The 12,760-nt window shown below is 45.9% G+C and overlaps 1 protein-coding gene across 1 annotated transcript in view; it reads right to left on the bottom strand.

Annotated features, from left to right (window-relative positions):
- The window catches only part of KLHDC8B (kelch domain containing 8B), a 214,186-nt gene extending 202,827 nt beyond the window's left edge, over nt 1-11,359 (bottom strand). Inside the window, exon 1 of the mRNA XM_088473234.1 lies at nt 11,137-11,359. The gene's annotated coding sequence lies outside the window, so the exon portion shown is untranslated. The remainder of the gene's footprint in view (nt 1-11,136) is intronic.
- Between the last annotated feature and the right edge of the window lie 1,401 nt (nt 11,360-12,760).

Genomic DNA, 12,760 nt, shown 5'->3' with positions numbered 1-12,760 from the left:
ACTCTGTGAATGTCCTTGAATGGCCCAGCCAGAGCTCAGACTTGAATCCGATTGAACATCTCTGGAGAGATCTGAAAATGGCTGTGCACCGACGCTTCCCATCCAACCTGATGGAGCTCGAGAGGTGCTGCAAAGAGGAATGGGCGAAACTGCCCAAAGATAGGTGTGCCAAGCTTGTGGCATCATATTCATAAAGACTTGAGGCTGTAATTGCCGCCAAAGGTGCATCAACAAAGTATTGAGCAAAGGCTGTGAATACTTATGTACATGTGATTTCTTAGTTGTTTTTTTTTTATTAAATTTGCAAAAATCTCGAAAAAACTTTTTACACGTTGTCATTATGGGGTATTGTGTGTAGAATTTTAAGGACAAAAATTAATTTATTCCATTTTGGAATAAGGCTGTAACATAACAAAATGTGGAGAAAGTGAAACGCAGTGAATACTCCGGATGTACTGTATATACGCCAAATAAAATAAATATATACACAATGACGTCACTAGGGGAGTGCGGATTGCATCGGGTGTCACCCTCTGTGGTGGTGACACCAAAATGCCGGCCCCTCTTCAGAGATAGGAAGCCAGGCGCTCCACTGCTACACTAAGACCACAGTGCAGCGCCCGGTTCCCGGTCACTGAAAAGGAGCCAGTGGTGCAGGGTGAGTCTCTGGAGTAGCCGGCATCTCCCAGAGTAATTAAATGTGGATGTGTCTGGGTGGTCTATTGGCGCCACTATATATAGGCTTACCATACTACCCCTTTAAACTGGGACACTCTTGAATTACACAGGTTCTGTGACTGGCTGACTTAAAGTCAGCCACAGAACCTGTGTCATTCATGAGTGTCCGGTTTAAAGGCATGATATGGTAAGCCTAACTATATATGAGTATATACTGGTTGGCCTTCAGTCTTCACCCCGCCCTGCCCTCCACTCTGTACTGACAACCCACACTCAGCCGCTGTTACACCTCTCACCACTTCGTCATGGCCACCCACCCCCTGGCTCCCATACTTACCCCATTCCTGTCACACAGTCATCTTCTAGGTCTGTCCTGTCTTCCTTGTGTGCACACATTGAGTAGATGGGTCCAGGTCCGTAACTAGGAGGAGGCTACATGGGCACGTGCCCCGGGTGCTGGACGAGGGCGCTCAGGAGACACTGCAGAGGGGGGGGCCCCAGATATCTGGCTGTAAGAGGTTTGGAGCCGCATGCTGGGACCAGCAGGCAGCTGTCCGCTGCGATTCAGAGACACAGCGCCACCGTCATTCTCAGCTAATCAGCAGCGGCTGGCGGTCAGCGAGCTCTGATTGGCCCATGACTGGCACCACATTAGAATGACTGTGACGCTGTGGACAGCTGCCTGCCCAGTGCCAATGCTAGAGTGCGGCTCCAAATCCTGGGGACAAGGTGAGATGCTTCGGAGAAAGAAGGAGGGACATAAATGTGTAAGGGGCATTCCTGTGGCATAATGTGTAAGGAGCATCACTGTGGTATAATGTGTAAGGGCCATTACTGTGTAAGGGGCATTCCTGTGGCATAATGTGTAAGGAGCATTACTGTGGCATAATGTGTAAGGGGCATTCCTGTGGCATGTATAAGGGGCATTACTGTGGCATAATGTGTAAGGAGCATTACTGTGGCATAATGTGTAAGGGCCATTACTGTGGCATAATAAGCCCCTAGCTTTCTAGAAGTACATTCTATGCAATGACAGTTGGAGCTGATTGGTTGCTATTGGCAACTTCTCGACCAGACTTCTCTAGAAGGCTTGATACATCTTCCCCTAATACTGATATTGAGATTTGTCTTACACATTATTACCCTTCCGTGACATCATCAGACTAGTCCAAATTACATCTGCACATAGTAAATGAATCACTGTCAGCGTTCTGTAAATCTCTGTACAGCATGCTTGCTAATTCTCCAGGAAGGTCCAGGAAAGTCCTGAATTTAGGTGGCTCCCCCCGCCTCTTGACAGAGTTGGCCAGTCTCCTGATGTCTCCCACTTCCCGACTGGTTGGGTGAATCGCTTTGAATTGCATCATCCTAGCCCCACTCTCACTGTAAAATACAGCGAATACCAACTTTGAACAGTAGGGTGCAGGGCCACAAAGTAGTGTAGCCTCGCAGGTGAGGGGCCAGTATGACGATAATACAGGAACCGTGCTCCCACCCACTGGCGTGGGATGCCCCCTTCGGGACTCTCCAGGAGGGGGTTGAATGACAGAAGCCAGTATGCTGTAAGGTGACAATCATTTTTCAAACCCAAGGATCTATTTACTAAGCCTTGGATGGAAATAAAGTGAAAGGAGATAAGGTGCCAGCCATTCAGCTCATAACTGCCATGTCGCAGGCAGTGTTTGAAAAATTACAGTTAGGAGCTGGTTGGTTGGTACTTTATCTCTGTTCACTTTATCTCCACCCAAGGCTTAGTCATACTTGCCTACCCTCCCGATTCAGCCGGGAGCCTCCTGAAAACTCGGGTGCTCGCTCCCGGCCCCTCGGAAAGGCAGGCAAGTCTCCCGGCAGCCGCCACCCGGCTGCAGTTAATAAGAGAAACCCCCGCAGCAGGGGGGGGGGGCGGTGACGCGATTCTAACCGCTTCATTTTGGCCCCGCTCCCTGCTTCACAGTGCTGGTAATCTCGGCATTACGTAGTGGGGGCAAGGCCAAAATGATGCGATCATGTGGCCACGTCCCTGCTCCGACTACTAATGCCGGCCCCATTGTTTTGCCGTTCTGGCTCCCCCTTCTCGGAGGGGGCAGCTAGAAAGTTGGCAACCCTGGGCTTAGTACATAGACACCACAGTCTGTAAAGTTTAGGGAAATGAGTTTGCATATTTATTTTTGACCATATTTGCAAATGTGCAATACATACTACTGACACCTCCTATAGTACTAGAACTTTTTTGTTGTTGTTGGTGTTTGCCCATTATAAGTTGCAGTCTGAGCCTGTCTTCCTCCTCTGGGTGTAACCAGCCCAGCATGTGTGTGTAGTGGTGTGTGATAATAATTCCCATGTGTGGCATGTACTGTATGTAATGTGTACTGCGCCTAAGTATTGTGCTCACCTTACTGCATTATTAGTTGTAGCATAAATTGCTGGATTGGAGGGATTGGGAGTCCCTATGTCTGTATTTGGGTGGAGTTTGATGTTGTAGTCACTATGGGATCTATCTGCATTATACAATTGTTACTTATCACTATAGATCGCATCACTTCGATGCGATCTATAGTTTTGATAAGTAGCAATTCATTTACCTGTTTCCTGAAGCGGTATATCCAGGTCCTGCGATCCGGTCTTCTCTTCTTCTTACCTGCATCTTCGGGGTCTTCATTCTTCTGTGCATGCGCCGGCGTCTGTGCGGGTCATTATGGCGGCGGCGGGGGAAGGTACGTGGACCAGCGGGCAGTTGGAATCGAGGTTATGCATATGCCAGGTCACCTTAGCTGCAGCAGGGGAAGGAACAGGAGGGGGCGCTGGCAATCCATATGGAGGTGACCCAGCCTATGCATACGCCAGGTCACCTTACTTCGAGGCTGCAGGGGAAGGTACAAGTGGGGGGCACGGACAGTCCGGATGGAGGACCTGTCATATACATATACCATGTCGCCTAGCAGGGCAGGTGTTGGAAGGGGGGGCACTGGGTCAGCCGCAACTCGCAAGCCAGCACTGCAGGAGGTGACCCGAGATATGTATATGCATATACCCTGGGCACCTCTGATTGGCTGCTGGCTCAGAAGGGGGCAGAGACAACAGGGAGAAGGAAGACAGCTGTCTTCGCTGCTCTTCTCCCCTAACAGCACTGCTGACTCGATCCTGAGATGGTGAAGGCAGTGCTAAGCAGAGGAACGGAAAGCTGAGCTTTCTGTTCCTTTATGAATTGTACTCACCGTACATATGTATGGTGATGCGATACATAGAGGAGCAGGGGTACCGCTGGAGAAGTAATAAGTGCAGTCAGCGACACCACAGGCAGGAAAGAGGAACTGCAGGGGTTGTGACAGGTGCAGGGTGCTAGAATGAACACTACTATTAGGTGTGAGGAGGGTCCTGCGAGCCATTCTCACGGTGAACTGGCGTTGCATGATGGTCTCTGTAGTCCTAGAGCGACGTTCAGTGCACTATAGCAATAAGGTCTTAAGCCTACGCCAAACTGCAACTCCCGGCAGCACACAGATAACTGTCCTCCTCCTCTCATGGTGCTGGTTGCAAAAACTGTCTGTATAGGGATGCGCTATTGGCTGCATGCGATCCCGGAGCTGCGCGGTAGCGCTGTGTCAGTATTGTGTCTGTGAGTGAGGAGGCTGGGAGAGAGCAGTGATGTCTGCATACAGAGGCCAAATCAGCAAAAACAAAGACTTCTCAGGCTTACTTATCTCTGTCAACAGGGAGGTGGTGTGTCGGGTTACTCCAGCTGCCCCTGAGAGGGTAACATTCAGAAATTTAGGGGCGCCAAAATGAAATGAAATCTTGGCCCCCAACTAGAAAACATTGTGGCACCCCTGATCTCCACTAATGTGTTATGACGCTGCAGGATCAGTGTCAGCCAATCAGCACGCAGGTCTTCTAATCATGCCCATTCCCAGATATGGGTAACCAATAGGGATTCAGGAAGGATGGAGGTTCCCAGCATGGAAAGCTGACCGATCACATAAATAAAAACATGGAGTGTGTAATATCACATACCACAATCCTGGCGCACCGAGCAATAGAAGGTGTAACAGGACACAGGTAGAAAATGGTGGGGTCACATAAAAATAGTTAGCTTATGAAAGTGCAATTAAAGTGAAAGCTCAGAATTGAGCTTTTTCCACTATTAAAAAAAAAATAATAAAAAAAAAAATATATATATATATATATATAATAAATGTAAAAAAATATTTAACAATTACCAATATTTTTAAAATATTGACCATGGAAAAATGCTTTATAAATAGTTTTTAAAAAATGTTTCTTCTTTCGTTATCACCAACCTGAAATGGCGATAACGGGACAGTTATTGCGGCAGTGCAGGTACCACCGTGATTCATGCTTTGTATGCAGGGTGCCGAGGGAACGGGTACTGATTACCCGGAGGGGCCCGGTGGGGGACCGATTCTACCACCACTCTTTTTACCTGTCAGTAGCAGCAGCCTCCCTTCCCAGCTCAGCACGCCGCGGTGGGTCCAGGGAGACTGCAGCAAGCATATGTGGGCTACATGCAAAAGCAACCACTATTTACCCCATATTAAAAAAATATATTTGCATTGCAACATGGCTTTGTTCCAGATATAAAATTACTTGTTTTTTTTTTTCCTTTGCTTCCAACACATAATCAGACTCATAATGTATAAGGCAAAACTATTCTCCATCTGATAAATGGTCACCTTAATTCCACATATAGCAGTAGTTTCAGTTGGTCATGGTTCATTTTCTATTGTTATCCAGGGGCTGGCCGCAATACAGGAGGGGGTGGGGCTAAGTTGGGGGCAGGTCAGGTTCCATTTGAATAAAGTATGTACACAAATGGGGGTGTGGCCTTGCCACTTTGGGGGACATGATTTTGCCTCCCCAGCGAGCCTGGGAAGCCAGGTAAATGCTCCACCCCCTCTCAGCACCCCTCCTGTTACCTAAAGCAACATCTCCTCCAGCTTACACTGATAATGCTCCATGCACTGGAAGCCGTCCAGCACCGCATCACGCATTTCACCCCTCGGTCAACTCAATCTCTTAACAAATGATCTCAAAATCACAACAAGTAAATAACAATGGATTCAAATAGACTTTTTCTCCTGCATTCCAACCAGTTCATTTCTCTGAATATTGTGGTCAAGAGAGCGCACGTAAGGAGCAATTTTTACAGCTGAGGGTCGACAAAGATAGAAGAGTATGGATTCCCTTGGTGCATAATTATAGCAGTAAAACTGGGCATCGCATCAATGCAATCATTTGACAGTGCCTCAAGCAGTCACACTAAAGATTTTCCATGGCCTCTGAAAGGTCATATACATATCCCTGAGTATCCCGCAGGAAGATAGGAACATTGGTTCATCATCCGCATTCATTCCAGCAACAGCTCGCTGAGAAGACTCGTCACCTACATGCAATACTTAGGAGGCAACTGTTCAGTGAGCTGCAGCAACCTGAGAATTCAGGATATCTGTTAAATGCACAATAGTGACATCACTAAGGTATTTATGTACCATGATGATATTAATATCAGCCGCAACTACAACTAACAAATACTGATTGAGTTCAAAATAAGCTGTTTTATTTGTACGGCCCCTTTCATTGGTGGCTTGGCCCCTGATGCCCAAATTGGTCATCCACAACCATGACCAAACTGGACGGAGTAAAAACATTCTTTTACGCATTCGTTTTTCTCATGCTGTTTTTATTAAATACAAACCACCTACATTAGGAACACGCGAATTGCAATTTCCCCTTGACATTTGCAGGAACCATTGCATCCAATCAGAAAGCAATCAGGCCATTAGTATACGTTACACGCTGTCAGTATTATTTATAGATATGCTTCATAGCCTACTAGACTGCAAATGACACATGTGACATCTTGCGTCCATGGTTTTATATGGCATAATAGGCAGGGCCGTAACAAAGGGTGTGTGCGATCGGTGTCGCAGTACAGGGCGCAGGGCCTAGGGGGAGTCACCATCGCTGTCCCGAGGCACTTACATTTCATTTGCAGGATGCCTGTAACCACCACTGGGAACGTCCTTAGGATGCTCTGGGGCGTTTGGGTACGGGATGCCGGCGCTCAGGATAGCGGCAGTCAAAACCCGATGGCGGCATCCCGACAGGGTTAGGATACCGACACATGTCGGTAGGTATCTTAACCGTTCTCCTAACACTTACCCTCCCTCCCTGCTTCCTAAACCTAACCCTCCCGCCTAGTGCTTAAATCTAACCCCCCCCCGCACCCTATACCTCCCCACTAATGCCTAACCCTCCCCCTAGTGCCTAACCTAGTGCCTAACCCTAGCCCTCCCCCTAGTGCCTAACCCTAGCCCTCCCCCTAGTGCCTAACCCTAGCCCTCCCCCTAGTGCCTAACCCTAGCCCTCCCCCTAGTGCCTAACCTAGTGCCTAACCCTAGCCCTCCCCCTAGTGCCTAACCTAGTGCCTAACCCTAGCCCTCCCCCTAGTGCCTAACCTAGTACCTAACACTAGCCCTCCCCCTAGTGCCTAACCTAGTGCTACTTACTTAAAGATCAATTCGCTCTCTTCAATCGTGCAGCCCACCCACTTGTGACTCATTGTGGTAATGGTGGTCCCTGACAGAATGCATAGTTTGCGGTGGGGGGGGGGTGCCCAGTAAGATGAGGTAACGCATTTCACCCACAAATGCGCCATTTGGAACATCCAAAATCCGACCAAATACAGCCAGGGCTTTTGTCCTGTGTATAAAAGCTGCTTTTGGGAATAACCTACAGAAAAAGACAGGGCTGGTATAGGATCACATCATAAAAACAGCTTGTATGCAAGGGGGAAGGGGATGTATAGTCTGACATGATGTTACCAACACCAAAATTACCTCTTAGATTATTCCTGTGGCAGCAGAAGACAATTAGAATGCTGAGGGGTTTTCCCTCTTGTGTTGCTCAAGGGATGCGGATTCCATAGTTGTGAAAGGCAGGACTCCGACACCCTGTGTCCTGGGACAATCTACTATTCCTGCCCCCTTGTTTCTTATTGGTACTACTGAATACAATTCCTGGGAAAGAAGCATTCTGGGATTATGACTGACCTGGGAAATCCAAGACAGATGGGAAATTTAAGACAAAGGGGTAGATGTACTAAAGCCTTGGAGATAAAGTGGAGAGAGATGAAGTACCAACCAATCAGCTCCTAACTGTAATTTTTTCAAACCCCAGCCTGCAACATGACAGTTAGGAACTGGTTGGTTGGTATCTCTCTGCACGACTTACTGTAGTACATCCCCTCAATATTCTGCATTTCCACTGGAATCCTTCAGTCAGCTTAGTAAGAACGAAGTGTAAAGTATTTTTTTTTTAGGTAATTAAAGTATTGCTGCACGCCAATAGGCTAGAACAGTGGTAGCCAACCTCTGTCCTCAAGAGCTACCAACAGTTCACGTTTTCCAGACCACCCAGCAGGTGCACAGGTGTAGTCATTACTTACTAACACATTTGAAAAGATCCACAGGTGGAGCTAATTATTACACTTGTGATTCTGTGAGTAGACCTGGAAAACATGCACTGTTGGTAACTCTTGAGGACCAGGGTTGGCTACCCCTGGGCTAGAAGATGGAATTACAGAAAATGCACTAGGGCTAAAACCCTGACAGTTCCCAAAACCTCTAAGGGCCCCGAGCTGTTCTGCCACGCAAGGGGAATAGACCCCCTCTGGTATAAAGACCAGCATATCCCCAGCCAATATAGAATGTTTTGTTATTGTTTTTACCTCACTAAACTCCACCCAACAATATTTGAAATCTTTTTTTTTTTTTTTTTGTTTCATGAGTAAATTTTGCGATATTGTAACTTTGAAATGGTCGCTTTGTTTTCTGCCCGAGTCATGGATCTGTGCATTAAAAGAAGCCGACAGTTTAATTGGCTGCCTCCTCCATATTGTTAAGTTATTTATATAGCACACACATACAGCTTTATGGAGCATACACGCGGTCAGATTTGTCAGATCTGTCAAATGAACGATTTGAACAATTTTACCAAAGATTTGAACGATTTTTGACTGCATTAAAATGAATGGAATCGTCCAAGTCTGACTGCAAATACATCAGATGTCAGATATCGTTATCTGACCATTGGGAACGCGCATCGTTCAAATCGTTCATCTGACAGATATGTTAGATTTTCCTTCAGATATGAACGATTGAACGATTTTTTAAATCGTTATCGTTCAGATCTGAAGAAAAATCTGACCGTGTGTATGCACCATTACTCAGGGCTTTACAGAGAATATGTCACATCAGTCCCCACCCCAGGGGAGCTTACAATCTATAGTCCCTATTACACAGGTTCTCAAACTCGGTCCTCAGGACCCCAAACAGTACATGTTTTCCAGGTCTCCTCACAGAATCACAAGTGAAATAATTAGCTCTACCTGTGGATCTTTTAAAATGTGTAATTGAGTAATGAATACACCAGTGCACCTGCTAGGTGACCTGGAAAATGTGACCTGTGTGGGGTCCTGAGGACCGAGTTTGAGAACCACTGCACTAGGGTATATTTTTTTTGTCAGAAGTCAATTAACCTGCGAGTATGAGTTTTTTTACATGTGATGTGGCTGTACAATGATTTATAGCATCCACTTGAAAGTTATTGACCTGCCAACAAGCAAATGTCTAATGGAGCATACATGCGGTCAGATTTGTCAGATCTGTCAGATGAATGATTTGAACGATTTTACCAAAGATTTGAAAGATTTTTGACTGCATTAAGATGAATGGAATCGTCCAAGTCTGACTGCAAACACATCAGATGTCAGATATCGTTATCTGACCATTGGTAAGGCGCATCGTTCAAATCGTTCATCTGACAGATATGTCAGATTTTCCTTCAGATATGAACGATTGAACGATTTTTTAAAATCGTTATCGTTCAGATCTGAAGAAAAATCTGACCGTGTGTATGCACCATAAGAGTCACCTTAGGTTGAGCAGCTGGTGACCACAATTCAAAGTGACGAACATAATTCCAGATTTGGCACTCTGTGCCACAGAACCAGGAATGGTGTCCTCTAAATTTACAGAGTACATGTAGAATCTCTGCCATTGTTGTGACATGGATAAGTTACAAGATATCAAATAGCAAGTCACTGAAGTGCAACCAATTGGGCAATTGCTTTCATAGTATAACTCGGATAAACGGATGAAAACTAATTACTGATAGGCTGCTTTTGGATTTAGATTTGTCACTTTGAGTTTAGTAAATATCTCTCATTGTTTTATCAGTCATAATTGCATATTTGAACTTTATGAATACATTTTTCCATTTTTGTGTGTATTTCATTAGAAGCAAATTCCAGGGCAGTTGTTGTTTTTAAACTTCCCTGTAGCAGAATGCTTGTTTTCCTAGAAAGCTACCGGCGTACTGGGACTGATTAATTAACAGATTAATATAATTTTTACCACACTGTTCAACAAAAGTGATTCAGAGAAAGTGCCTGCTTCAAATGAAATAAGAAAACGAACAAGTACACGAAGTCGTGATGTTGTCGTCGTTCTGGAAACTTTTAGGAAATAATTTTTATAGGCGAGTAAAACATTGAAATAGCTGCCCACGTTCCCGGGTAGCAAAATCGGGGCATCTGTGGTCATGGCCTGATCCGACAGACCACGGCCACAGCTCGTGACCTTTTCAGCCGCCCTGGTACATACACTATTGAAGTTTTCTGGACAAGTAATATACAGCTGACTCACATTTATTATCTATGCACACAGCTTTTATCCAGTTAACTCTCATCATTTATAAGACAAAAACAAACCAGAGTTGACACCAGAACTTCAAGCCAATATCAAATATGTTCAAGGATATTACTTTCAAAATTGAACTATCATAGCCTGTGTGTGCCCACAGATCACCCCTATAGCCCACCCCCCCAAAAAAAAATCAAGGAAGTGACAGATCGTTGTGACCACGCAGTTAAATACAACATCCAGCCCAGCACATCTCAGTTAGCCCTTGGGCACTGAGTACAACATATTTAATGCATGATCTATGACACAGGCTGAGCCCGTGGTCCAGCCCGCTGCTCTGGAACTACACGTCCCACTAGGCTCTTTCAGACAGAGGTCTGTAGAGAAGAAGTAGCTGTTGTGCAACTACAGGTACCAGCCTGCCCGGCCAGCTGGATCTTGTAGTCCCACAGCAGTTGCACAGCCACAAGTTACCTAGCCCTGATTTACAGTACAGCAACGGGGCACATTGTATCTCTATTATTGCTGGGAATTATAGGAGCGTAAACTCCAGCAGGGGAAATCGTAGAACTTAGATTTGATTCTTTTACTCTCCGTGCTCTGATCTTTGAATTATATAACAGCTCTCATTTTAATCTGCATGCCCCACTGTTCCTAAATAGGAACCCTGTACTGCAAAACACTGGCACCAGTGTCATTCTCCCTATAGAAATGAGCCATGAAACCATTACTGTACCTTGAGTCAGATCGGGCTCCAGCTTTCCAGGACTTTGGTGTTCAGTTGGAAAAAAAAAAGGGAACTACTTTCTCCAGGGAGGGGTACAGCGTCCTAGAGGCGGCATGTCATCGCCCGGACAAGATGCTGTAGGGCCAGTGTTGGTCCAGCAAGCTGATCCCGGGAAGGTTGGGGTAGATAACAGTCTCCTGCATGTTAAGCCTCAGCTGCTTTTCACGTTTTATCCGACTCTCTCAGTTCCTCCTCCTCTCCCCCCCCCCCTTTCTCTCTCTTTCTTCCTAGTCCCTGCAATGAGAGAGAGAGAGAGAGAGAGAGAGAGAGAGAGAGAGAGAGAGAGAGAGAGAGAGAGAAAACTCCCACGAGTTTAACTCTTTTTTTTCGCTAAGTGGACCCTTTACATAAATCCGCTTTTATATTTCAGAGTTTTCATTTAGCAATTAAATTTACTGCAGTAAAAGAACAATACAGCACTAACAGTTGCCATATATTAATATGGTTTTTCAAGGGCACTCTGTTGGCTGGTGAGTGCATAATCTATGCAGACATTAAGCATGACAACATTTTATTATAAATACTCCCCCGGCGATAACGACGTATTACAGAAGTAAGTGCACCCGGCTTACTGTGCAGGTAGTCAGTCTAAAAAAATAACAATACTCAAGGGCAAAATAATTTCAAGGACAAATGATTATCATGTAGGAGCTGTCCTGAGGACTAGGGGAAAGTGGCCAGCTAAAAACTTATATTACATCCATGTATGGTGAATAGATGGATGTGAATGTATTTATTAAGCTGCTAGGTAAATAGACTCACATCAACCACTTTGCAGGCTGTGTTTGAAAAATGGCAGGAGCTGATTGGGTGGTACTTTGTCTCTCCACTTTCTCTCTCTCTAATACTGCTTTTATACCTAAATTCCGGGTCTGGCCCAGAGGTTAGTACAGGGTTCCAAACTGGATCAGACCCGGAATCTAGCCGACGCCGATCCAGGATATTCCCGAGTTGGCGACGTTCACGGCGGAGCCGGGTCTGCAGTGACCCAGCTTTTCCAGGGTTGGAGTGGACGTTTGGAGATGACGTCATCTCCAAGCGCCACTGAAGCCGGCCAATCAGCAGGCATGCGGCACGATCTAGGTCATCGAGACCCGGATCGTGCCGATTACACTGCAGGGTTTCACGGGTTGTTCCCGTGTAAAACCCTGCAAGTTACCTGGGTTACATTGCCGGGTCACTCCACCTTGGAATCCAACCCAGTCCCCTTTTACACCAAGGAGCTACCCGGCTTATCCCTGCAATAACCCGGGTTTTAGCTCTGGTGTAAAAGGGGTATGAGGGGTCTATTTATATTTACTAAGCCTTTGGGTAAAATTTACTAAGAGGCGGGTTCTAAACCCTGGTGGTTTGGTAGCGGTTTGACGGCGGGTTCTTTTCTGTTCTAAACCCCGGGGGTTTGGTGACGGATTTGCAGCGGTTTCTAAATGACAGTCCTGTTCTATTCTATTCTAAAATGTGTTTTGACGGCAGTTTTGGCCTTAGTAAATCTGCACATAGCAAAACCGCAGTTAAAACACATTTTAGAATAGAATAGAACAGGGCTGTCATTTAGAAACTGCTGCAAAACCGC

This window comes from Taudactylus pleione, unplaced genomic scaffold (genome assembly GCF_031769625.1).
Source record: "Taudactylus pleione unplaced genomic scaffold, aTauple2 ptg000133l, whole genome shotgun sequence".
In the NCBI taxonomy this organism is placed as follows: Eukaryota; Metazoa; Chordata; class Amphibia; order Anura; family Myobatrachidae; genus Taudactylus; species Taudactylus pleione.
This window is presented reverse-complemented; position numbering and strand designations above follow the sequence as displayed.